This window comes from Pleurodeles waltl, chromosome 12 (genome assembly GCF_031143425.1).
Source record: "Pleurodeles waltl isolate 20211129_DDA chromosome 12, aPleWal1.hap1.20221129, whole genome shotgun sequence".
In the NCBI taxonomy this organism is placed as follows: Eukaryota; Metazoa; Chordata; class Amphibia; order Caudata; family Salamandridae; genus Pleurodeles; species Pleurodeles waltl.
Window position 1 is genome coordinate 485716792 of NC_090451.1, and position 26241 is coordinate 485743032.

The window sequence follows — 26241 nt, forward strand, 5'->3', positions numbered from 1 at the left end:
AATAGGACATGAATGTGTGGAGACAGGCTAACACATACAGGCAAAAACAAAAGAAAAAGAGGACAAAAATAATTTGGAAAAGTAATCTATCTCGGGCTAGGTTAGTCTAACTGAAAATAAAATAGGCAGGTGGTAACTCTAAAAGTGGCAGATAATAAGAAGAAAGCACCTATACACTGTTCTGGAACTGCCATGGCAATAATAACTGGCTGTGCCGTGCTTTCTCTAACTGCTGGGTTAGAGAGGTTAAAAATATGCATGTCTGGCTTCTCATCTCAAGATGGCCAGCCAAAGAGACATGCACACTTTAAAGTAGTGCACAGGCAGCCCATCACTCCTCCCTGCTGCCATTCAACAGGCCCCACCCCATCCTGACACTCGGTTCAGGGTATGTTGAGGAAAAATACAATTGTAATATATTAACTTTATCATCATTTTATTTTTCAACTCTGGGGATTTTTAGGGGGCAATTCAGAGTGGTGATGCTCCTCCGCTCTAAAGAAGACCTTCATGGTTGCAGGTCACCAAGGAGTTGTGTGACCACATCGAGGAATGAGGCTTGAAGGCTGGGATCCTATCTAAGGTCATGGAACTCTGAGGTGAATTATAATATCCTTATAATGTATAGTGGAGTACTTTGGCCCATATTTATACTTTTGTAGCGCCGCATTTGCGCAGTTTTCTGATGCAAAAATGGCGAAACTTACAAAATACAATTGTATTTTGCAAGTTTGCGCCGTTTTTGCATCAAAAAATGACACAAATGCGGCGCTAAGAAAGTATAAATATGGGCCTTTATTCCTTATAACACTTGGTCACACAATCACCCAACCAATAAACTGCTGAAATCCTCAGAGTGTTGCTCTGTCATATGAAAGACATATGATGTCAGTAAACATGAGGAATCTGCTGTGCAAAATTAAACGCACCAAAGAGCTGTTGAATATTTGTTGCAAACAGAATCAGGTTAATTTGGGTCAGATGTAAAAAAACACTGTTTCTCAGAATGTGTATAAACATGTACAGTGAATATATCTTTCCTATAATTACCTAAAAGCCTGTAAAAAAATTGCCATAAATATCATTCTGCTGATCGTACAGGAAAACAGATCAGAAGAAAGAAACACAAGTCTGCTTTTCATTGTTTCAACTGGCAGGTTTAATTATGCTTCATTTCCTTTCCCTTTGGCTGATGGCTCTGGCAGAAGGCATTATGACATCAGACGTCAAATATTATAATGATTACAGCTGAGTTGATCCCTCATTTCTTTAGAATTGACAAGTCCTTTTTAAAAAGGAAATTAGTGGCTGGCTTTTATACACTGGTTCAGGCTTTACTTTCATGTTGTCACAATAACAAAGCATAACAAAAATGTGAAAAATAAGGGGCATATTTAAGAAAAGTGGAGCTGCACCCAGTGCAGTGCCACTTTTCTCATGCCCCATAGCACCCTCCTAACGCCACCATGTGTGCCGTATTTAAAATATGGAGCACCATGGCGGTAGTTAGGGGACTAGCGTCTGAATTTTTGACGCTAATCTGGCTCTTTACAGGATTAGCGTAAAAAATGTTCACAATAATCCTGCAAAGTACCCAGAGGCCCATTGTAACCAATAGAAGCCTACTTTTAATGCCTCCATTGAGCAGGCATTAAAAGTGCCAATAAAATGACGCAAATAAATCTCTTAGAACGCCCCCGTTGCATACATTATGCCTGGTGCAGACATAATGTAGCGCAAAGGGTTACAGAGTGGCACAATGCATGCACTATGCCACTTTGTAAATACGGCACAGCGTTTCTAGCCTTGTAACGCCACATTAGCATAAAAAATGACGCTAATGTGGCGTTCGAATGGCGCTATGGGATCTTAAATATGCCCCTATTTTCTTTTAATTTGTTTCCTTTGCGATTCGATATAAAGAGTGTTTCTCTGATTAATCTTTTTATTTTACCAAACAAAAATTGCAATGCCCAATGGTAGCTCCAGAAAGCAAATAGTTCTCACCAGGGCACTGATTACATTCTGTTCGTGACACTACGGTTGTCGTGACGTATCTGAGGCCAGGGGCCGCACAGGTCTGACGTCCGTGACGTGTGAGGACCGTTCTCAAACAGCGACTTGTTCTATCAGTCACACCTCCTGTGACAAGTAGAAATTTTAGCACATGCTAATGACGTACAAGCTTGGCACGTTGGCGCCCCGCTCAAGAAAGTAATATATTTCAGTCATTTTGCACAGAAGGTCGGTGTCTTCCTTCAGCCTGTGGCCTCCATCGCTCCTGACTGCTTTATTTTGGGGCTGGTTTCATCACATTCTAATATCAAGGGACACCAGTTTATGTAGGTTAATATAGCGGCATTGTTTTGATCTTAATACAGATTTCGCATGACACGAACTGAGAGAAAGATAAAAACGTCCACCTTCCCACCTTAAAATTGCCATATTTTTTTTATCTCAAACTAAAGGAAGCTTAGGTCAGACTCCCGGTACATACCCAATTTCAGGAAACAGCCGAGTAAACGGAAATAGCTGATAGCATTGCACAGCAGAGATTAAAAGCCCCGAGTAACAGAACAAATGTCTGCAGCACTGATACATGGGCTGCGATTGCTATTTTTAAAAGAGCGGAGCTGCCTCTGGATACGCATCCGCTCCCCGTCAGCAGCTCGTGCAGCTTTCCGGACAGACCAGGTTTGTTGTTCAATGCAGGGCTGGAATGTAATTCCCAACCAGTGATATGATTTTAGTTTGTGTCGGTAATGCTGTTTCTTTAATACAACAGTGTGACTCATTCCTGTATCAGCCAGTATCTGTCACGGATTTTACTAGTGTGTAGTATATGAAACACTATCATTTTCGTAGAGTTGTCTTTAATTTAATATCTCTAAGAATTCTACAGTGGAGAATGCAGAGGTCGCACATATTGATACAGAACAAGATTACCACGAACTTGCATATATAATTTAACATTTCCTAGTTAACATTAATCTTAATATTATGATGTATTTTAGCTGTATATTATTATTCCAAATAAAGTTTTCCTTTGTCATCCAACCTTTCGTTTTCTCTGGGTTTGTGTCTCCTCCATATTTGTCATTTTTTAAAAACTTGATGCTATACCTCAGGACTTCGTTGCTACTCATAGTGCTTGGATGTCAGAATATCGTAAGTAGAAATAACACCTGACATAAATATTGTGCCCTAAATATCGTTAACAAAAAATATCATCACTTTGGATGTAAATTTTCCGTGGTAACTCCAACCGGGCTATATTTGTGTAACTGAGATTTAGGGCAAACATATTTATTGCAAACAACATTTTGACAATGATATTCTCATTGACTCAACAAGGGCAGCCCTGCCAAGTAGCATGAATTAGGGGTTAGAAAGACGCATTTTAGTGCTGGTGAATGCATCACCGTACTAAAGTGAATTACCTCCCGTCCCTCCCTCGCCTTCCTTTAAACCAATGAGGCTTCCTGCCTCCCACTAGACCCTCCCCTTCCCTTTTAAACCCCCCCCCACCCCTACCCCCTCCTGTTCTTTTTGTCTAGCCCACGCTAGACTTTCCCTTTTCACTTACCTTCACGGCGGGGCCTGGAGGTCATCGTTGGATGCACTCCTCGGGAAGCGGAGCTCCGCGAGGTGTGCTTCGGCCGGAAGCGTCTTTTCTGTGCAGGCGGGGCTGCTCGTAAGACGCGTCCTGGGAGGCGGCTGACGGGGTCAGCCGGCTCTTGGTGGCTGGGGCGTTCAGTTCCGGTTTTTCTTCGCCGCGGAGCCGCAGAGGGATGCCGAAGAGTGTTTTTGGGTTTCTGTGCGGGTAAGACAGGCGTTCTGCCCGCATTTTGACTGAAATTCTTGTTTTATCCTTTATTTGGATTGGTTCTGGAATATTGTTCCTGGGCCCGGTATTTTTGGTCTGTGGATGAGATCGTGCCTACAGATTCAGTTAATGGCCGGAATCCAGGTGCTGGAGCTCAGTGGCGAGGTCAAGTACCTTTGGTGCAGCAGGTTACCTGTGTACAGTGGTACGACTCCCGCCTACGCCCTTAAAATATCTTATGAGGATTATTTCTTCTTCCTCCACAAGGGAGGGAGGTGCTGATGGCATTTCCACTCCTGGGAGCCCCCTGATTCAGGGTGGTGGTGCTGCGCCCATCATGTCCAGGGAGGAGGTGCAGGAGATGTTCGAGGGGGCTGTTTCCAGAGCTCTTCATGCGGGGATGGCCTGGCCTAGTGGGGCTAGGGCTACCCATTCTCCTGCAATTGCAGGGAAGTCCTCCTCTGAGAGTGTGGGAGGGGATGCTCCATCTACGTCCTCTGGGGGTGATTTTGGCTCCAGGAAGGTGATGTGGGTTGTGATGGCACATGTACGGGACTATTTGGGGTTTCCTGTGTTTAGTCCTGCCAACGCTGGCACTCACTTATTTCCACAATATCAGACGCTGTCTGAATTTTCCATGCCTTTTCGGAGAACTATGAAGGATATGGTGTTTTGGGAGTGGAGGATGTGGATATGGCTCAGGTTCCACGGTTCATTCAGATACGTTCTTTACTTTAGGGTGAGGAGGTATGGCCTCCCGCGGTCCTCCTGGATTCACGTTTGGCTACCCTGATTGGCAAAACAGCTGTCAATCCGGAGCATTGTGTGCCTGCTGATGCAACGGCCCGTAGGGTGGACTCAGGGCTTAAGAGGGCTTTTGCGGCTGAGAATCGGGCTCTGAGGGCAGGTATTTCTTCTGCTTATGCGGCCCAGTCGTTGGTGCAGGACTTGGATGAACTGGCAGTGGCTGTTCAGGATGGGGCAGAGTGTTCGGAGCTCCTGGCTGGTATGGGGCAGCAGGCCAGGTTGTTGGCAGATGTGTCTTCAGATGTGGTCCGTACTTTGGCTCTGGCATCTGGTGCTTTGATTGGGGCCCGGAGGTCTCTCTGGTTCCGAGCCTGGAAGGCCGTCCCGGGGGGGTTGTCTGCCTGGCTGAGACTACCTTTTGAGGGTCATAGCTTGTTTGGGGTTCTTTTACCTTCCATGCTGTACAGGGCTTTTAAGGAACGGAAGCATGCTTTGCCTTATAGGCAAGGAGCAATAGCTCAGCGGCTGTGTCATCTGCCTCTGGGGCTGGAAGCTCCCCAGGACAAGGGTTCGTGTCCCGCCACGGCTGGTCAAAACACATGTTTGGAGGAAGCATTCCCGTTCTTCTCCTAGGATGGAGGCCAAATCTTTTTCTTTTAGGAAACAGCATTTTCAGCCGTGTTTTTCCCCTGAGATGTCGGCGCCTTCGAACCGGGGTGGGTTCGTGGTGGGGTCCTGACAATCACTGTGGGCCTGGCCTAGGGCTGGTTGGGGGAAGGCTGGGCCCTTTCTTTCGTCTTGGAAGGAGAGTGTCAGCGAGCGTTGGGTGCTGGACATTGTGGCCAATGGTTACGTCTTCGATTTTGTGGTGATGCCTCCAGATTCGGGGTACGTCCCACTCCTCTGCCTGCTGGAGGGTAGTGGAGAAAGGCGTGGTTGGACGGTGTCCGGGTCTTGCTGGTCAAGGGGCTGTTACCCGCGCCCCGCTGGAAGTATGGGGTCTAGGCTCTTATTCGGTCTTATCTCTAGTTCAGGAAGTATCTGGGGGGTTTCGACCTGTGCTAGATAGGAGGGAGGTGAATGCTTGGATCAGGATGGTGCGTTTCCGCCTACTGTCTATTTTGACTGTTTTTCCCTTGGTCAGTCACGGGGACTTTCTGGTGTCACTGGTTCTGCAGGATGCCTGCCTGCACGTGCCTGTGGCAGGGTCTTCCCGGGGGTTCCTGAGGTTTGCTGTGGATCGGGTGCACTGTCAGTTTTGTGTACTGCCGTTCGGCCTCAAGACGTCTCCTCAGATTTTTATGACGGTACTGGCCCCCCTGGTGGCTTTGCTACATTCAGAAGGGGTGTTTACTCATCCATATCTGGACGACGTTTGGTCCATTCTGCCTCGCTGGCCCTATTTCAGAGGCAGGTAGCCCAAGTTCTGGTGTCCGGCAGAACCACAGGTTTTTTAATCAACGGGGGGCTATCGGTTTCGTCCCATCCCAGGATCTGGTTTTTCTAGGGTCTCAGTTTCGGACTCTTCTTGGCTTGGTGGCAGTGTCAGTGAAGAAGTTTGTGGTGCTCCGGTCCAGGGTGTGGATGGTTGTGGTACAGACTGCCCTCCGTGCTTTTCTATGGTTGCAGCTGCAAGGTCATTTGGTGGTTCTGCGGTGCTTGTTCGGACCACCTAGTGGCCAGGGCTTCTGTCATCCTTCATGGGGGGACCTGGTCTAGGGCTTTGTTCGGTCTGGCCTGGAAGATTTTTGTGTGGGCTCAGGAGTGGGTTTCTGCTCTCAGGGCTGCATACGTTCGGGCATTGTGTTACTTCCTCTCAACTTTTCTCCATCCAGAGTTCACTGTTTCTTCATCTGGTTCGGCTCTGGGGTCTTCCAGTGCTGGATGTGTTCGCGTCCGAGATAAACGCGTCGCTCGGTCACTTCGGCTCCCGGTTTTCGGTGTCCCCAAGCCTGGGAGGTGGACGGGATGTCGTGTCCTTGGCCGAGGGGCCTTTTGTATGCGTTCCCGCCGTTTCAGCTACTCAGGCCTTTGCTGTTAAGGGTGCGGCTTCTGGGGGCCAGGGTTGTCCTGATTGCTCCCCATTGGCCTAGGGCGAATTGGTTCCCATTGCTGCGGCTGAGGGCATCCGGTCGGCTGTGGCCTCTTCCTCTGTGTCCTTCACCCCTGGAGTTTCCCTACCTCTCGTTGAGGTCTTAGGGGAGGTTACACTTGACGGCCTGGGAATGGCCCGCCGAGGTTTGACGGGTCTGGGGGTGCCAGTGGCTTTGAGTTCTCCTTTACTGGGTTCCAGGCGGCGTTCCACTTTACTTTCTTAGGGTAGGCTGTGGAATGTTTTTTCTGCTTGATGCTTGAGGCATATATTGGATCCTACCGGCACGTCTCTCTTTGATGTGATGCGGGTCTTGCAGGACGGTGCACAGTTGAGGTTGTCTGGGGTGTCTCTGCTGGTACAGTGGGCGGCTATTCAGGCATTTTGAGGTCCGTGGAGCAGCCTTCCGGTTAGGGGTCGTTTGTTGCCGGGTTTTTTCAGGGGCTTCTTCATTTGTTTCCTCGCCCTGTACGTTCTTTTCCTTCAGGGGATCTTTCTTTGGTATTGGATGTTTTAACGGATTAACCTTTTGTACCTCTGGGGGACTGTGTTTACGTCTTCTTTCCTTAAAGACGTTCTTTTTGGTGGCCATTGCTTCGGCTCGCCGTTTAGTAGAATTGGGGGCCTTGACCTGTTCCTTTCCTTTTTGGGAAGTTTTTCCGGATCGGGTGGTTCTGGTTCCGGTACCTTCTTTTATCCCGAAAGTCAATTCTTCTTTTCATTCTCGCCAGGAGGTCATCCTTCCTTCCTTTTGTCCGAATCCCGCTTTGGTGGAGGTGGTTCGTTTGCATTTGTTGGATGTACGCAGGGCTTTGTTGGAGTGCCTGAGGGTGGTAGCTCCTTTCCGTAAGGGTGATTCGCTTTTTGTGAATTTTGGGCCGGTCCGTAGCGGCGATGCCTTCCACGGCTTCCTTGAGTCGGTGGGTGAGATCATTGATTCTGTTTGGTTTTTTCCTTGATAGGGGTTGTTCCTCATCAAGGGGTTCGGGGTCGTTCTACCAGGGGTATGGCGGCTTGGGTGGCGGAGTCTCAGGGGACTTCAGTGGTGGAAATTTGCAGGACCGCCACTTGGGCATCGCCTTTGGCGTTTGTTCGGCATTCTGGCCGGTCGGACTTGGGTAGTTTGGAGTCGGTATTGGTTCACCGGGTCTTATCCTCTATGGAGTCTTAGGGGTGGGGTTTTGGTGGCCTTTGTGCATGATACTGAACTTCTTGCAACTCGGTGTCCGTCTCCTGTGTGCTTCTTGCTATGTCTCATTGGTTTAAAGGAAGGCGAGGGAGGGACGGGAGGTAATGCGTCCATTTTCTTGCGCTAATGGCATTACTCCTTGTCCTACTCCCTCGCCTTCCTTTCCGTTCCCTCCCGCCCTCCCGGTACGGACTGTCTGAGTTGCTGCTTGGGCTTGGTTTTTGTACAGGAGGGGCTAGGGGTGGGGGGGTTTTTTAAAAGGGAAGGGGAGGGTCTAGTGGGAGGCAGGAAGCCTCATTGGTTTAAAGGAAGGCGAGGGAGTAGGACTAGGAGTAATGCCATTATCGCAAGAAAATGGACGCATTAGCCATGTCGGCCCCGAGGTGTGCTGTATTTAAAGGAGCTGCAGCGAGCATGCTGCGTTGGATAGCGTGCGCGTGACTGTTTCCGAAAATTAAATAAATACATGATAAATGCATCAATTATGAATTCTGGCACTATTCAGAATCAATAAGAATGGCCACATCCGAGGCTACCACGCTTTAGCAGCTATTAATCATGGGTAAATAATAACCCTGGCAGGGCAGAGTGCCACGTGGATCCAAAGGCGGCTCCTTGCCTGTTGCTATCCGGCCTTCCAGGCAGGCAGCAGTCTGTGGTACACACTCTGGGTCTTCTGCCCCGGGACCAAGAGAGCCTCTCCCTGCAGCAGCTAACCCACTAACTCGTAAAAGAAGCATTTGCAAGGGAATGGGTCTCACGTTTGTTTGAGTTAGAGCTATTAGTGCTGTAATTTCCTGACGGGACTACTTTTCTTGCCACATAAATTGAAAATGAAAAGTAAAACAGTTGACGTAAGTGAGCCGATTCAAAGTGCCACAACCGCCATGAGCATGAATGCGAAGAAGAGACACAAAAGGAAAAATAAGTTTGCACGCAGAACCGGCAAATGTGCAATGATCCATGTAACAGGGTCGATGGCCAAGGCATTAACAAACCTTATAACAAAGGATTTTGAAAGGCAAGCTCATGAAAGAGTGATAGTGATGGGCGTGCGGTGGGTGTGGTTACAAGTCCACAGATCGATAACAACAGGACAGAGCGCTTGCACACACGACCTAAAAACAGACTGATGCATGACTTGCACTGTCGACCTGCAATGCCTTCTTCCCCAAGAGAGAGAGGGAGCCTCTGCCAGTGCACCTCATTTAAAGGCTGAAGCATGACTGAAAGTTTAAAACTTGTCTTTGTAAAGTTTATAATTTGTTACAATGCATTTTCTGTTGTTGTTTACTTTAATTATCAGCCAGTTATTATTAACATGGCAGCTCGAGAACATTGTAAAGTGTTTTCTCCTTATTTTTACTGTTTAAACTATGCACTGATGAGGAGAAAATATCTGCTTTCAGTGCCTAACGCATTTGTTGCACCAGACAGCATAATAAAATACTGGTCATGTCAATAAAAAACAGCCAGGTGGTAACCCTAAAAGTAAGTGGCCGGTACAAGAGGACCTATTTGTTTTCTGCTGCAGTAATACTCAGTAATAGTGAAGGCAATAATCCAAACAAGCCACTCCATCCCTGGTCAGGCTCTGGTTCATATTATTGGCAGGAGTGTGAATGTGCAGACTGGGAAGCATTTGGTCCTGCACTGGGGCCAGTCCAGGCCTGGTTGGAGCTTCTTTTTAGGTCGAGCCTAGGCCGCATGTATGTGCTGTCTGGAAGACCTGCTGTATTGAATAAAGGACTTTGCTCCCATCTGCAGCTTAGCATTGGTTTAGTCCAGTGTCACTTTTCTTTGCTGCCTCCTAAGTGATTCACGCAACAATACGTCACTTCCGTTTTTTCACAGAGGAGCACAGCTCAACTACAGTTTCATCTTGCTTGCATTCTTCATCTGTTGTTGGGGCAAACTCTTTTTTTGTAATTGTTGAGGCGGGGCACGCTGCGCTTTATCTTTAAGTATGGTGGTTGCGCTTTTCTTTTGTTCTGCACGTCACGCATTTTCAACAATAAAATGGAATAATTTATCTTCAAACAAAAACTACAATGGCCAATTTTGAAACATTTGCTTAAAATAACGGGATGACATTTTCCGTGCACTTATTTTTATATCAAATTAATGATATAGAAAATATAATTTAAAAGACACATTCATATTCATCAGTAAAATCATATAAATGAAAGTTCAAAAAGTGTCCGGCAGATCCACCATCCCCCAATGTCCTTCGTATAGTAGCCAACATGTGGACTTCTTAAGTAATATAATTTAAATGGCACATTAATATTCATCAGTAATCAGGAAAATAAACGTCGGTGTTTGGCGTTTGCTAGAATCGATGATCATTATAAAATATGTGTAACAAATACATTGTTTCATTTATAAAACATGTTCAGAGGAAAGGTACAAAACTTCACCAGTACCTCGATGGCTGAAGAGAAACGCAATAGGGTAGCCTCATTATTGAATGTGTCCATTTCATCTGGCCCATACAAAAGACATCGGAGGTTAAATGAGGGACAAGTGGAACAAGTGTGTTTTTACAGCTTTGTTATAGTCTTCAAAACACATAGGTAAAAGATTTAGGGCCTGATGTAGGAAAATCCAATTTTGCGCCTTGCAAATTGCGAGTCTGACCGACTCGCAATTTGCAAGTCGCAAAATTGGATGCAGAAAGGTGTCTCAGACACCTTCTGCGACTCACTATGGGGTCGCAAAGACCCACCTCATCAATATTCATGAGGTGGGTCGCATTTTGCGACCCCATAGCGAGTCCCTGCACTCACAGGGATGGTGGCCTGCTGTAGTCGGCAGACCTCCATGTCTGTGACTGCTTTATAAATAAAGCAGTTTTTTTTTTTCATTTTGCAGCCCATTTTCCTTAAAGGAAAACGAGTTGCAAAATGAAAACTAAACCGAAACCATTTTGTTTCGTTTTTTTCAGAGCAGGCAGTGGTCCATAGGACCACTGCCTGCTCTGAAAAAATATTTTTTTCGAAATTCACAAAGGGGAAGGGGTCCCATGGGGATCCCTTCCCTTTTGCGAATGAGTTACCACCAGTGTGACACTGGTGGTAACTGCGAGTTGGTTTGCGACACCCCTTCCTATTTGCGAGTCGCATTCCCAAATTGTGAGTCGGTACCGACTCGCAATTTGGGAATGAGCATCGCGTTCGGCCGTTTTCATGCCGCAAACTGCGATTTTTGCAGTTTGCGATATGCAAACAGCTTACTACATCTGGCCCTTAGGCCCTCATTACAACTTTGGCGGGCGGCAAGTGCCACCCACCAAGTTGTATCCGCTGTGCGGCCGCCAATGCAGCCGCACTCCTGCGGTGGCCATTTCGAGATCCCCGCTGGGCCGGATGTCGGCCGCAACACGGGAGCCGGCTCCAAATGGAGCCAGCGGTGTTGTGGTGGTGCGACGGGTGCAGTTGCACCCGTCGTGCTTTTCACTGTCTGCTATGCAGACAGTGAAAAGCTCCATGGGGCCGTGGCTGGGGGCCCTGCGACCCCCTTTCCGCCAGCCTTTTCATGGCGGTTCATACCGCCATGAAAAGGCTGGTGGGAGGGGGACTTGTAATCTCCTGGGCAGCGCTGGGATTACAACTGCTGGGACCAAAGTGGTGGGAAACCGCCGGTCCCGGCGGGGCGGTCGCGGCACTTCTGCCCCAGTTGTAATTCCATGGGAAGCACTGCACCCTGTTGTACACTGAAACCATGCAAATTTCACACATAAGACATCTAAAAACTTGGCACCTATGCTAAAAACAAATATGCGTCAGATGGACCAGACTGATAAAGACATACTCCATAAGATTCAACAACACCATTAACTAAGAAACCAGAAATCAAGTTTATCACACAATGCAGCAATAGACATCAACATATAAAAAAAACGAACAAAACGTTGCTCATTTTTAACATACAATCCTCAAATACAATATGACGTTCACCCTTATCCACAGCTACACTTTTAGAAAAGCATCAAACCTCAAGGAAAACTATGCCAATCAAAGTAAAAAACAAACTTTATTTGGCTGCATTAACAACCATAAAAGTACATGTCAATACATTAGAATTAAAATGATCAGGGAGATAAAAATGATTAAAATGGTGTGCAACAACAGCTGTATCATAATGAAAAAGAATTGTTATAATAATCATAAAATCATCAAGAATTCATTGGCCCATGTCAATAACTCTTTCAATAAATTAGAGAGCATTTAAGAAAATGAATCACAGCATAACACACCTCGTGGCTCCCTAGTTGCTGTAGGAAGAAAAATCTTCCTTATGAGACGTAATATTAGTTTGCTGTAGTACTGGAATGAGGAAGCTTTTTTGGTGAGTGGTATAAACCATGCAAAATAAGACAACGTGCATGGTGATCTGTTGGGACCTATCATCACATGGAAAGGGATGTGAACCATGGCACTTCTGGGGAAGATCAACAAAAAATGAACAAGATTAAAAGGCAGCCACGTAAGGAGGAATCTGTTCCATTTTTGAATCATGGAGTATCCTCCAGGTCCCTGGCCGTGATCTGAATGCAAAGTGCTAGATTTGGAGAAAGCATTTGATTCTCTGGAATGGTCCTATCTGTTTAACGTTGTGCAACCCTATGGACTCAGTCTTTGTTTTAGCAAACTAGTCAAACTCCTCTACACTCTCCTATTGGCACGGGTGGAGACGGGCTCCCATGTCTCAGATCCTGTTCTGATTGCAAGGGGGAGGTTGGCATTTTCCTTCCTTGCATTATGTTCAATTCAACCTTTCTTCCTTGTACACACCTGTATTTTATGGTTATAAAATATACTCTCTCCCACTTCGATGTACTTACAGTAGACTGAGGATGGTTTTGGTGTAATTTTCTTGTAAACATTTCCCAACTTTATTAATATGTAATCAGAATAGCGATAATATTGCCATCAGTTATAACCTGCAATCATATATTTTCTGCTGGCTATCACAGTTTAAGTGTTATCAGGCATGTAACTAGGAGAACAAGAATTTGGATGGGCCATGGCATTGCAACACTGAACAGTTCTCAAGGTTGAAGTGTGGGCAGGTGTTTCCACTCAAAACCTTAAAAAAAATTCCAGTATAATGTGTTTTTAGAGCACACAAAATACGGTTTGTGAGAAATTGTCTATTAGTTGAAGTGGATGTTAGTCCTGTTCAAGCATTAATGGCATTATTCTTTACTAGGTTTTCTAAGGTCTTAATGATTTAAACCTGAGCTCAACTCTTGGTAGCTGTATTACAGACCAGGCAGGTATATCTTAGAAGTATAAAGCATTTATCAGTGCCTAAATATTTAAAGAGTAGAAAACACCACACATTAAAAATACCACTCCAATTTTAAAAATATTGAAAATGTGAATGAGCAAATAGACACCGAAATTACAAAAAAATCAGATAAGGAAACTAGAGAAGTAATTTTCCAAAGTTTAACTGTTTTTAGCACTAAAATGCACATAGCACTAACTGCAGGGATCTTGTCAGGGTAGACCGTCTAAAAGTCAAAAGTTACGGTTGACTGCGATGGACTAAGGGATGGATACAGGGAAATGTTTGTCACATGGGGAGTTTACCTTGTGATTTAGTTGTTTTTCTGGAAAAAATTTCTTGTTGACAAGGTTTTTGGTGTAGTGTCTTGCCTGATTTAGAACGTAGCCTTTCTAACTCTCAGTGGACTCTATATCAGTATGACATAATCACTAGAATAGAATGTAATGAAAGGTTGGTTTAGAATATTGGACTTCAAAGGCACACACAGAGGAATAAAGATTTACAGCTCAGTGTGTGGCGGTGTCATTGGCGGGTACCCAGGCTGGGGAAGACACTACAGCTGGCAACAAGATAGGGGATAGGCAACCCAAAGAAAAAAGATCTCTCCTGGAGAGTTTGACGTTGTTTGAACAAAGTGCTCGTGTGTGCCACGTGTGCCTTCGTCAAAGTGTTGAAGGTTGCTGTATGTGAAGTCAAAGCACCACTCCATACATGTGAAACATGTGAATGGAAAAAAAAGATTCACTAAGAAGCCTATGCATCGTTGGTCAAGAAGCTACGATCAACATCATACAAAAAGGTACCGAGCTGCCATGTAAATTAAAGTTATACAGTTTACGGAGCATTAATACTAAAGGGGTAGATACAACCAAGTTTACAAAGCACTTGCAAAGGCAATCGTAATACATCAAATGGAACTGCAAAACAGAGATCAACCAGGAGTGGAAAAGCAACTGACAATAAGATCAATCAAATATAAAAGGGTCATTTGCTTACATGAACCATGTAAACATGGCCATCACATCACAGTTGATGGTGGCCCCAAGAGAAGTGCCTTGGGTTGTGCTTACGGAGCGTTCCATATTTACAGAGGCAGTCCATATTTATAGTGGCCAGAAATTTGGCAGAAGGCTGTTCTGCTGATGGGGCCCATCAAGGATGACCCAGAGGCCGGTCCATGGCAGGGCTAGGGCAGGGGCATGAATGCAACTGATCCTGGTTTCTGGCCAGTATAGCCAGAAAGAGCTCCGATCTCAATGTCAGTAAGTTCCACATTGGCCTACAATGGTGCAACCTTCCTGAAACCACCACAACCTTTCAATACCGCCAAAAAGCAAAATATTGGCAATGGATAGACTGCCTGAATTGAGACATGAAGATTTCATTGATGCACTTGAGGAGACGGATAACAGAAGGATGATCAAATATTTTTAAAAATCTTGCTAGTGATGGTATGAAAGAAGCCATAAAGAAGATGCCAAGAACTGACAAAGAGAACACATACCGTCCGCTTGAGAATGCATTGAATCTCAAGTTCAATCCAGTGACAAATGTTGATTATGGTGAAACAATCAATGAATTTGCGAAAAGACTTGGTACACTCATCAAACACTGTAAGCTCAAATAATTTAACAAAGAATAAGTTATGTGGCTTAGAGTTATCGATCCATGCTTGTCCGATTCATTTAGACAAGGAATGCTATGAGAAACTCTTAGTCTGGAGCGAGTATTGATGGTTGCCAGAGCTGAGGAGCGTGCTGAGAAACTAGCTGCTGACATGGAGGCCAGAGGTGCTCAGAGCGAGTCAGTCATGAGTATGAAAAGTAATCCAAAACAAAAGAGTGAAGCACACAAAGTGATATCTGCATGTAAAAAGAAGTTGTGTTTCAGATGTGGATTTTTGTTTGCACGCAAAGGAAAGTGTCCCTTCATTGAACAGATATGCAAAGGCTGTGGAAAAGAGAACCATTCTGTGACAATGTGTAAAGCAAAGGAAAGGGTAAGTTTGTCATGGCACGAAGAAAACAACGGCCACCAGAATGTTTCAGAAGCATCATTTGATGCACACCCACAAGGCCAAGTGGCAACATCAGCTGAGGTAGATAGATACTAAATGAAATCGATTGTCATCTAAATCATCGTCCAACAGTTCTTCTTCTTCAATAATAATTAAAAGTGAAGAAAGAAATTGATTGTGCCATCTTCATTATTACCTCAGAAAAATGTGCATACCAAAGCAACAAAATCATACAAACACTATCCAAAGATTAAATTGAAAATATATAGATGTTCAATAACTTTCATTATCAACAGTGGTGTATTGGTAAATCTAATAACGTAAGAGGAAGAAAATGTACTGTCTCCATTAGTGCGACTTACGCCTTCAAAGACCAAAGTGTTTACTCGGGCAGCACCAATGTTGATGAAGAGTCAAGGTTCATTTGTAGTGATAGTGAAACATAAGAAAACTAAGGTACAAGCACCGATCCGTTGGCTTTAGGACTCTGGGCACTTTACCACTACTAACCAGCGCTAAAGTTCATAAACTGTCTGTCTAAATTGAATTGTTGATTGGTTTATCCACGATTGGCATATTTGATTTACTAGTAAGTCCCTAGTAGAGGTGCCCTGGGCCTGTAAATCAAATGCTACCAGTGGACCTGCAGCACTGGTTGTGCTACCCACATTAGTATCCCTGTAAACATCTCAGACCTGCCACTGCAGTGTCTGTGTGTGCAGTCTTGCACTGACAATTCGACCTAGAAAGTGTACCCACTTGCCAGGCCTAAATCTTTTCTTTTCATACATGTAAGGCACCCCTAAGGTAGGCCCTAGATAGCCCCATGGGCAGGGTGCAGTGTATGTTTAAGGCAGGACATATACTAATGTGTTTTATATGTCCTTGCAAATACTGCTAAATTCGGTTTTCACTGTGCAAGGCCTTCTCTCTCATAGAGTAACATGGGGGCTGCCTTTAAATATTATTAAAGTGCAGATTCCCTTTGGGAGCAGATAGAAATATGGAGTCTAGGGTCTCTGAACTCACAATTTAAAAATACATATTTTAGTAAAGGTTCTTTTTAGATTGTGTGTTTGAAAATGCCATTTTAGAAAGTAGGCATTTTCTTGCTTAAACCATTCTGTGACTCTGCCTGTTTGTGGATTCCCTGTCTGGGTCAGTTTGACAGTTGAGCTGTTTGCACCTCTTCTTTAGAGACAATAACACAAAGGGAGCTGGGGTGCAGCCTGCATATCCTGATGAGCCATATGTGCTGGGAGGGAGGGGAGGAGTGGTCACTCACACCTGAAAGGGCTGTGCCTGCCCTCACACAATGCAGTCTCCAACCCCATGGTGTGTGTCTGGGGCCTGGCCTGGGCAAGGCAGGATCTTACAAACAAGAGAGACTTTCCTTTGAAGTTTGCCTACTTCAGAGGCAGAAAGGGGTATAAGAAGTGGACCCAAAACCCCAGACTTTAGATTACTTTGATAACGCGTCCCTTTATGATAATTTATTACACATCAGGACTCGTTTTAGGCCTATGAATCTTTTGACCCAGTTGAGAGACACCTTAGGACGAGATAGCTGATCAATATGTCAATCAATACATCAATAATGTTATCAATATTTATCACAACAATGCGTTTCACCTTAGTCAAGGTCATTAATCAATTCAAGGACACTACCATGACCTTTCAGCCATGAATAACCACACCTTGTTTAGTAGAATTTTTGTGTGTTTTATTCCCTATTGTTTACAATTCTAATATCAGATATGTCAATCTCAAAGCCAAGAAACATAATAGCATAGTCACGATATGGCAACTTTGGTAAGATTTCATTAAAGCGAAAATCACAAACATCAGAACATAAACCGGCGTGAACATAGATCAGGATTAGCAGAGTGTCAATAACACGTCAGTTCAACAAAGCATAGTCTCGGACGTTTGTCTATTTGCGTCAGTTTAGGTGAACACCTGTCCTAACCACTGATTAGCATTAGCATGCTGGGCTTCATGCAAAACAATTTAGAACACTAATTTGGAAAACATTTACCTAAGTCCTGTCAAAAGTAAGCAGTTGGTACCTAGAAAGGAAAAGCAAACAAACAAATTACAATTGCATTGTCATAATTACCCTCCAAAGTTTAGGTCAGCGCACAGGTTCAGTCTTCGTTCTCAGGACATCAGTCAAATCGCCATCAGTCAGGATTCAGCTCCGGGGCAAAAAGGGCACTTCCCTCATAAGGAGGTAAAGTGTAAAAATGGACAATCTAAGGGCAAGGATGGTTTTAGCAAAGTATCAAGTCACCAAACAGAGTGACAGAGTTTCTGGATAAAATCAATAGCATTCCCTAACCCACCACCTAAATGACTCCCCGTGACATGGGTTTTTATCCCTTTTCCATTATACATTCCCCCAAAATTCTATTGGACATTTGCTATACCCCACTATCTTTAACCTATCAGAAAATACATTAGGTAATACAACTCTTCACCCCATATTGTTTTACAAGTCTTTGATTGGTCTACGTAATTGACGTCTTCAGAGGTGGCACGTCCGGTATGATTACATCTTTCTGTAATTCTTTGCACATCTTTTGGTCAGCAGTTCCATTGTCTTCACCGGTTTGATTGACCTTGTACATTACATTAATCTACACTGTTTCAATGTACTTTTAACATTTATTCTGCAAAGGCTGTGTGAACGGATCTAACATGGTTACATACGTCTTCTAATTTGAAGAAAAAGAACACACAGGGTCATGTCCCTTTGTGAGTCAGCATACTGAAAAATAGAAAAATGCATTTAATATGAGAGCCAAGGCAGCTAAGCTTCGGCTCATGCTAACTTAAGGCCTATGAGGATTTCAGTACAGATTCAATAATGCAATCATTAGTATAAACTTATTTAAACATAATATAAACATTTTGGTCATTATTATTAGTCTACGTATACATTGGTGGCCACTCCCCATAGTCACAATTCAAGTGCACGTCTAAGCAAAATCAGTATTATTATAGTTTCTATGCAGCATTATCACACATTGATATATAAACATTTCATGTTAATATAGATTATAAAGCTACGCTCTCAGTCCCTCCTCTGATGATGTTCGTCATCACACAAACCTTTCCCTTTGTCCTTTCACTTTAATTTTTCACTTTACGCATAATGCGCATTTTGACATCTTGTCCCTTGTGTGAACTCTCCCAAATTTCATTAAACATTTTCTCCCTTTCACTTTCCTCATTTCTCTTGTTTCTCTTTGTCCAATTTCTTTTAATTTTATCATTAATTTTGCATGCTCCCCATAATCCTAATAGACAGGCCGGAACAATTAGTAAACCCCCTAATATTTTTGCAAGTACTCCATTCCAAATATTGCTAAACCAGCTCCCTACTCTGGCAATTCCTTTTCCTAATTTTTCCTACACTCCAGGTTCTTTCAAATCCTTCAAATCTGTACTATCTTTAGTTAGGTTAGTAAGCATACCTCTAATCTTTTTACTATTATCTGGTATATATGAGCAACAATGACGCTCGTTGAGCATCTTGCAGACTCCGCCACTTTTTGCTAAAAGAATGTCTAAAGCAAGCCGATTTTGAAGAGTCATAGCTCTTTCCGCAGCAAGTTCAGTATCCATCAGGAGTATAGCCCCTGTAAAATTTGTCAGCATGTTATCCACAATAGTAGACAACTTTTGAATCTTTATGAAGTTTAAGATAACCCCTACTGAAGGAATTATGGCTCCAAATATGTCTCCAACGACAGCAGCCGCTGTCTCTCGTTTTTGTCTAGCATGTTGTAATTCGGACGTTTTAGGTATTTGCTTTAAGTCATCAATCTGGTGAATCTTTGGGAAAACTATTCCCAAATAACATGTCCCATACCATCCCTTAGGAAGACGGTAATAAGCATTAAGTCCACAGATATAATAGATCCCAGGGATCGCTGGATCCTGTCCTTCTAACATGAATGTCCATTTACTCTGAAACAAAAACACATGCCTGCATTCACACGTTCCCACAAATAAAGTGTCATGTTCAGATCTTGGCCTATATATACAAAGCCTTCCTACATGTAATGCATCTATAGCTAGTTTGCCATGCGTCTTTATTGCAGTGTAAGCATAATCATTTGCATATGTTTGTTTTTCTAGCCCCTTTTCTAATCTTTCTTTCAATGCTTTGCATCTATCATCAGTGTGATCTAAGAAGCTTTCTCAACAGGTGTCAATAAGCAAGTCAGATTGTAGCGGTGTGCATAAGCTGTCCCAAATGTAAGCGTTGGTTCAAAGAAACCTCTGACTAATTTTATACTATGCTCCTTAGCCAGCTTGTTCAGAAACTCAATCACAGGAACAAAAGAAAACACTCCATCCAAATTTGAATATAAGTATTGCACATGCTCCTGATTATAGAATCTTGTTAATAGCAAGCTACAACTTATCCCGTAGGTTAAAGGAAGACTATGATAGGTGACCCCTTCTTGCACTGATGAAGGAATCTTTGTGCACACATAACAGTTTTTCACATCCATGGTCTCAACGTACTCATTCAGCAAGCAATAGAAAACATTAGTAGAAAGTTCCCCTTTTGAGTTAGTTCCCTCATGCAAGTGTTTTGCATCCTGCTCAAACTTTTCCTACGGTGTTAGTGTTGCAGTCTCAGGTTTTGAAGCATTGTTAGTCACTTTCTTATCCAACCACGTCATTCCCACAATCACACCTACAATTATTATCGCACACACAATACCTAATATAAGACTCAACCAACCACACACCTTACCCTTTTTGTTACTACCGCTATTATAAGCCATGTCTATAAAGAATCAGATAGTAGAACAATAATCAACTTGAGGATGATATAAAAACTCTCTTTTTTTTTTCTCTTAATGCAAAAGTCTCTTTCTCTCTGCGTATAATTACAGCGTTTCACTCACTCCAGGACCCTTTTGTCAAATCAGGTTAGCAGCTTGTCATAATCGGGTTTTCAAAGTCAATTCAGGTTATCAGTGTCACATCCGGTAATTTATAAGTCTCTTTCTTAGCTTTTCCAACTTTCAATCTCTTTTAAGTTTTAACACAGTCTCTTTTCCTGACTGATTTCAGGTACTGTAGTATTGGCCTGGTACTTCTCGATCAAAATAGAATGCTAAGAATTCTTGTTGCCATTCAGATGTTGTTGCATATGCCCATTCAGGACCTGCGTACCTTCTATTTGCGGTTCTCTTTCGTTTCAATCTGCTTTCGCCTTGCAATTCTCGTTCACTTAGATCTTCTGCCCTTGTGGTATTGGTTTCCACTGTTATTGTTTCACCTGGTACAGCCTCTTCTTTTGCGGCCTGCTTCTTTGGCTGGTTATCTCCCTTATGCGTCTTGTTCCTGCTTGTCCTTTCAGGACGCTGAACAGCACCCTCCTCTTGTACTATGGTGTTTTCTCTTGATGGACCTGCAACTGGCTCAGGGGATGCCTGTGTACTTTGATCTCTTTCTATTATTTCCCCTTCTTCTTCTTCTTCTTCTGGATCTGTAATGGGTTCAAGCTCTAACCCGTATCCGTCTGCTTCTGGGAGAACCTCTCCTTGATTTAGTTCTCCTGCTGCCTCTACTGAGATAGGCACACTGTCACCTCTCTCGAACTCGTATACTGTTTGGGGGACAAGGCAGTTCTCAGTGGGCTCTTCTGTAGTCTCAGTTCTCTCTTGGCTATTTTCAGGCCCTGAGACTTCCCTCTCTGGAACTGTTAAGTCGGAAACTTCAAGTTCCTTGTCAGTTGGACATGTTACCTTCTTTGTGTGACTGGCATGTATCCAGTTTGGAACGCCTGCAGATTTCACAGCAGTGGTTGTTGTCAATATTACTTGTAATGGCCCCTTCCAGTGCGGCTCCAAACACGATTTTCTCACGTGCTTCTTGACAACCACCCAGTCACCGGCTTGCAGGGTATGACCTGGATCACTGATCGGTGGCAATGTGTTAGCTTCCACCTGGTGAGAAAAAGAGCGAACCACATCAACCAAACCTTTGCAGTAGTCCAACACCATACCATCCTTGATATTGACAAGAGCATTTGCAGGTACTGCGGGCAGCCTCATAGCTCTACCCATAAGGATCTTGTGAGGTTATAGTCCTGCCTTCTTATCAGGGGTGTTCCTCATCGACATCAGCACTAAGGGCAATGCATTTGGCCATTTCATATTGGTAGCTGCGCACATCTTCGCCATTCTCGATTTTAAAGTACCATTCATTTGTTCTACTAATCCTGATGCTTCAGGGCGGTAGCTACAATGCAGCTTCAGTTCAATGTCTAATGCGGCACACAAGAGCTTAATCACCTCATTGTCGAAGTGTCTGCCCCAATCTGATTCTATAGAGACTGGAAACCCGAACCTGGGTATTAGTTCCGTAAGCAGCAGCTTTGCGACTGTGAGACTGTCGTTTCTACGTGTGGGGTAAGCTTCAATCCAGTGGCTGAAAACACACACAATCACCAACACGTACTTCAATCCTCCACAAACAGGCATCTCAATGAAATCCATTTGCATCTTGCTAAATGGACCTCCAGCTCTCCCTATGTGGCTTAATGTTACCACAGTCCCTTTCCCGGCATTCATCTGTTGACAGATGATGCACCTGTGACAGGTAACCTCTGCAGCATGTCTGAATTTTGGGTTAAACCAGTGAATCTTGAATGACCTGATCATTGCATCTCTCCCAAGATGTGCCTGCCCATGGTAGAGGCTCGTAAATTGTGACAGAAGACTGTTGGGCAAAACCAGTTTCCCCTCCTCTGAGACCCATAAGTCGTCAGCTCTTTCTACACATTGAATTCTCTGCCAGGAGCGTTTTTCCTCTTTGCTAGCACAACCCTGAAGTGTCTTTAACTCGTCTAGTGTATCAACCACCCTTTATGCAAGATTCAAACATGTGTCATTTTCAGTTTGCGGTAACAATTCCCACTGGTCCTTGAACGATATACAGTTCAATGCACTAAATCTTGCGACTTGATCTGCCTAACCGTTTCCCATGGATACAAAGTCTTGCGACTTAACATGAGCATTGCATTTCACCACGGCAATTTCAAGAGGTAACTGAATTGCATGTAACAAATCCTTAATTTGTTCACCATTTTTCACAGGAGAACCAGAAGAGGTCATGAAACCTCTCTGTGACCATGATTGGCCAAAATCATGTACAATTCCAAATCCGTATCAGCTGTCAGTATAGATAGTGACCCTCAGATTTTCAGCTGCGTGGCATGCCTTAGGAAGGGCAATTAGCTCTGCCACTTGTGCGGAATGCACTCTCTCGAGCCAGGAGGCTTCGATGATACCAGCTATAGTACATACAGCGTAACCCGCTCTCAGCATTCCGAGTGAATCTCTCAAACATGATCCATCAACAAACATAATGCAGTCATTTTCCTTTAACTGCGTATCTTGAATATCAGGTCGGGGCTTGGTACATAGTTCTGTTACCTCAAGACAATCATGCTCCACTTCCTCTTCATTATTAATCTCGGTATTCTCAAATGCAAGCAGAGTTGCCGGGTTTAATACAGTACATCGCTTCAGTGAAACATTAGGTGACCCCAATATAATTGTTTCACATCTGGTAAGTCGGGCATTTGTCATGTGCTGAGTTTTGGTTCGAGTCAACAAAATTTCAACTGAATGAGGAACCATTACTGTCAATGGATGTCCCATCACTATGCCTTCACACTGCGTGAGGCTTTGACCAACTGCTGCAACTGCGCGCAAACAACCTGGTAAGGCTGCTGTGACGTGGTCCAAGGTAGCTGAAAAATATGCTACAGGGCGGTTTGCACCTCCATGGACCTGTGTTAAGAGAGACAAAGAACAAGTATCACGTTCATGACAAAACAGTAGAAAAGGTTTTGTGTAATCAGGCATACCCAAAGCTGGTGCCCTGCACATGCACTCTCTCAATTCCATGAATGACTCAAGCTCTTCTTTAGATAGGGTTATGGTATACGGTTCATCCTTAATCTCTTTGCCTGTCAGCTTTATCAATGGTTTTGAGATAATTGAGAAGTTGGGTATCCACTGGCGACAGTAGCCCACCATTCCCAAAAACATCCTGACATCTCTCTTTGTTGTCGGGGGGTTCATTTGCAAAATGGCTGTCATCCTTTCCTTCGATATTCTCCTGGACCCTCTCTCAATCAAGTGTCCTAAGTACTTCACCTCTTTCTGACAGTATTGCAGCTTCTTTGGCGACACCTTATGTCCGTTCTTACCCAAATGATTCAGTAAGGCAATTGTGTCATATTTACAGTCATCTTTTGTCCTGGACTCAATCAGCAAGTCATCAATGTACTGTACTAGAGTCGAATTGAAAGGCAGTACTAGGGATTCTAAATCCTTTTTCAATATCTGATTGAAGATGGACGGTGATTCAGAAAACCCTTGAGGAATTCTGCACCAACTGTACACCTTGTCCAGGAATTTGAAACTGAATAAAACCTGGCTGTCCTCATGAAGAGATATCGAAAAGAAAGCTTGTGACAAATCTACAACGGTGAACCATTCAGCATTGCATGGAACCTGAAACATAATCACTGCTGGATTGGGCACTATGGGGCAACACTTCACCACAATCTCATTTATTTTTCTCAAAATCCTGCACAATTCGAACCTTCCCACAAGGTTTCTTCAGACCCATTATCGGTGAATTACATGGACTGCTCAATACCTCCTTCAGGACTCCCTGTTTCACAAAGTCCGCAATTATTTGTGCCACCTGGATAAGAACATCTTGTGCCATATGGTACTGCGGCACCCGGGGGAATACTGCATTTGGTTTTACTTGAACTTTAACTGGTTCCACTCCTTTTACCAGTCCCACTTCTTTTCCTATCAAATCCCACACTTTCTCTGTCACTGTTCCCTGTAATTCAGCCGGTAAGTCAGTCACTGTAAGCATCGGGATGTTATCAAAGGGTAATCTTCATTCGCAGTTTCTGCTTCCGACTCTGAGAACTGACCATCATCCCCTTCATCATCACTGTTTGTCTGCACCTCAATCCCATCATTGGAACATGTAATCGAACATTTCGTTTTGCACAGTAAGGGGCATATTTATACTCTGTTTGCACCGGAATTGCGTCGTTTTTTTTTACGCGATTCCGGCGCAAAACTAACTCCATATTTATACTTTGGCGTTAGACACGTCTAGCGCCAAAGTCCATGGAGTTTGCGTAATTTTTTTGCGTGGACACCTACTTTGCGTTAATGACATGCAAGGTAGGCGTTCCCGTCTAAAAAATTGACTCCGAGGCATGTGCGCCGTATTTACACTCCCGGGTAAAATTCACGCCCGGGAGTGGGCGGGTCCAAAAAAATGACGTACAGCCGTTTTTGCGCTGTTTTTTAGCGCCTGGAAAAGGCAGGCGTTAAGGGACCTGTGGGCTCGGAAGGAGCCCAGAGGTGCCCCCCCATGCCCCCAGGGACACCCCCTGTCACCCTTGCCCACCCCAGGAGGACACCCAAGGCTGGAGGGACCCATCCCAGGGACATTAAGGTAAGTTCCGGTAAGTATTTTTATTTTATTTTTGTGGCATGGGGGGGCCTGATTTGTGCCCCCCTACATGCCACTATGCCCAATACAATGACCATGCCCAGGGGGCATAAGTCCCCTGGGCATGGCCATTGGGCAAGGGGGCATGACTCCTGTCTTTGCTAAGACAGGAGTCATTTCTATGGGGGTTGGGAGTCGAAATAAATGGCGCAAATCGGGTTGAGGCGAAAAATTTGCCTCAGCCTGACTTGCCCCATTTTTTGACGCCCAAGCTCCATATCCCCCTACACCGGCGCTGCCTGGTGTACGTCGTTTTTTTTCACGCACACCAGGCAGCGCCGGCGACTAACGCCGGCTAACGTCATTGATTAAATACGGCGCCCGCATGGTGCTTCAGAATGGCGTTAGCCGCGCTAATTTTTTTGACGCAAAACTTCGTTAGCGCAGTTTTGCGTCAAAAAGTATAAATATGGCCCTAAGTCTCTTCCCAGTAGGGATACCGGACTTGAATCACAGACTACAAAGTTATGCAGTCCCTGGAAGTTGTCAATCTCAACTTGCACTGGATCTGTAATTGGATTCGTCAAGTACTAGTTAGCTACTCCAACCACTCTTATGGTACGCCCCGAAAGTGGCGATTTCGGAACCTCTGCACTTCTAACTGTAGAGCTGTAGAGCGTGTAGCTCCGGTATCAACCAGGAATGAGACCTTGTGACCCATTACCATTAGGGACGCTGCAAGCCTGCACTCTTCACTGTCTGAACTATCATCCGACCATTCCTCATTCATTCCATCTTCACCACGCAATGGGAATTGCTGTACTGTATTATTTTGGCTCATCACCTGACCTGTGACCTGCTTAAGAAGCATCACCTGTTGCTGTCCCATTGGAGCCATTGGTAGTTGCATTTGCTGTCTAGGTACCATGGGAACCTGCTGTTGTACTTGCTGCATTTGCACTGGCTGAACACGCTGCATTTGTATTTGCTGCATGGGCTGTACCTCCTGCATCTGTACCATGTTATTTTGAAAATTCGGGTTTTGATTTCTCAATTTTGGACCTCTCATATTTTGTAATGTACCGACATTAGTGCTTTGTTGAACAACACCATCCTGCACCACATTTGGGCATTCCCGCTTCCAATGCCCCACGCCCCTGCACGCATGACATGGTGACATCTTTTTCATCCCTTGTGCGTCATTTTGAACCACAACAGTATTTAAGTCTGGACCGCGATTCATAAAACCTCGACCTCGACCTCTTGGTTGTGCCTGAAACACACCGTTCCCTTGCGGTTGCTGCTGTATCATCTGCTGAATTCCATTTCCCTGCATTCCTGCCTGTGCAGCCCTTATCTGCATCACCATCACTTTCTCCTTCAACTTTTTCTGCTTCAGCTCAATCTCATCACTACAGTATTTTGCATACTGCTACACCTCATCAATCGGCTTCGCTTGCCAACAGATCAAATGATTCTTAATCATCTGGCTAACTTCTGGTCTCAACCCTTCAACAAATCTGAACACGAGATGGTTCATGTCT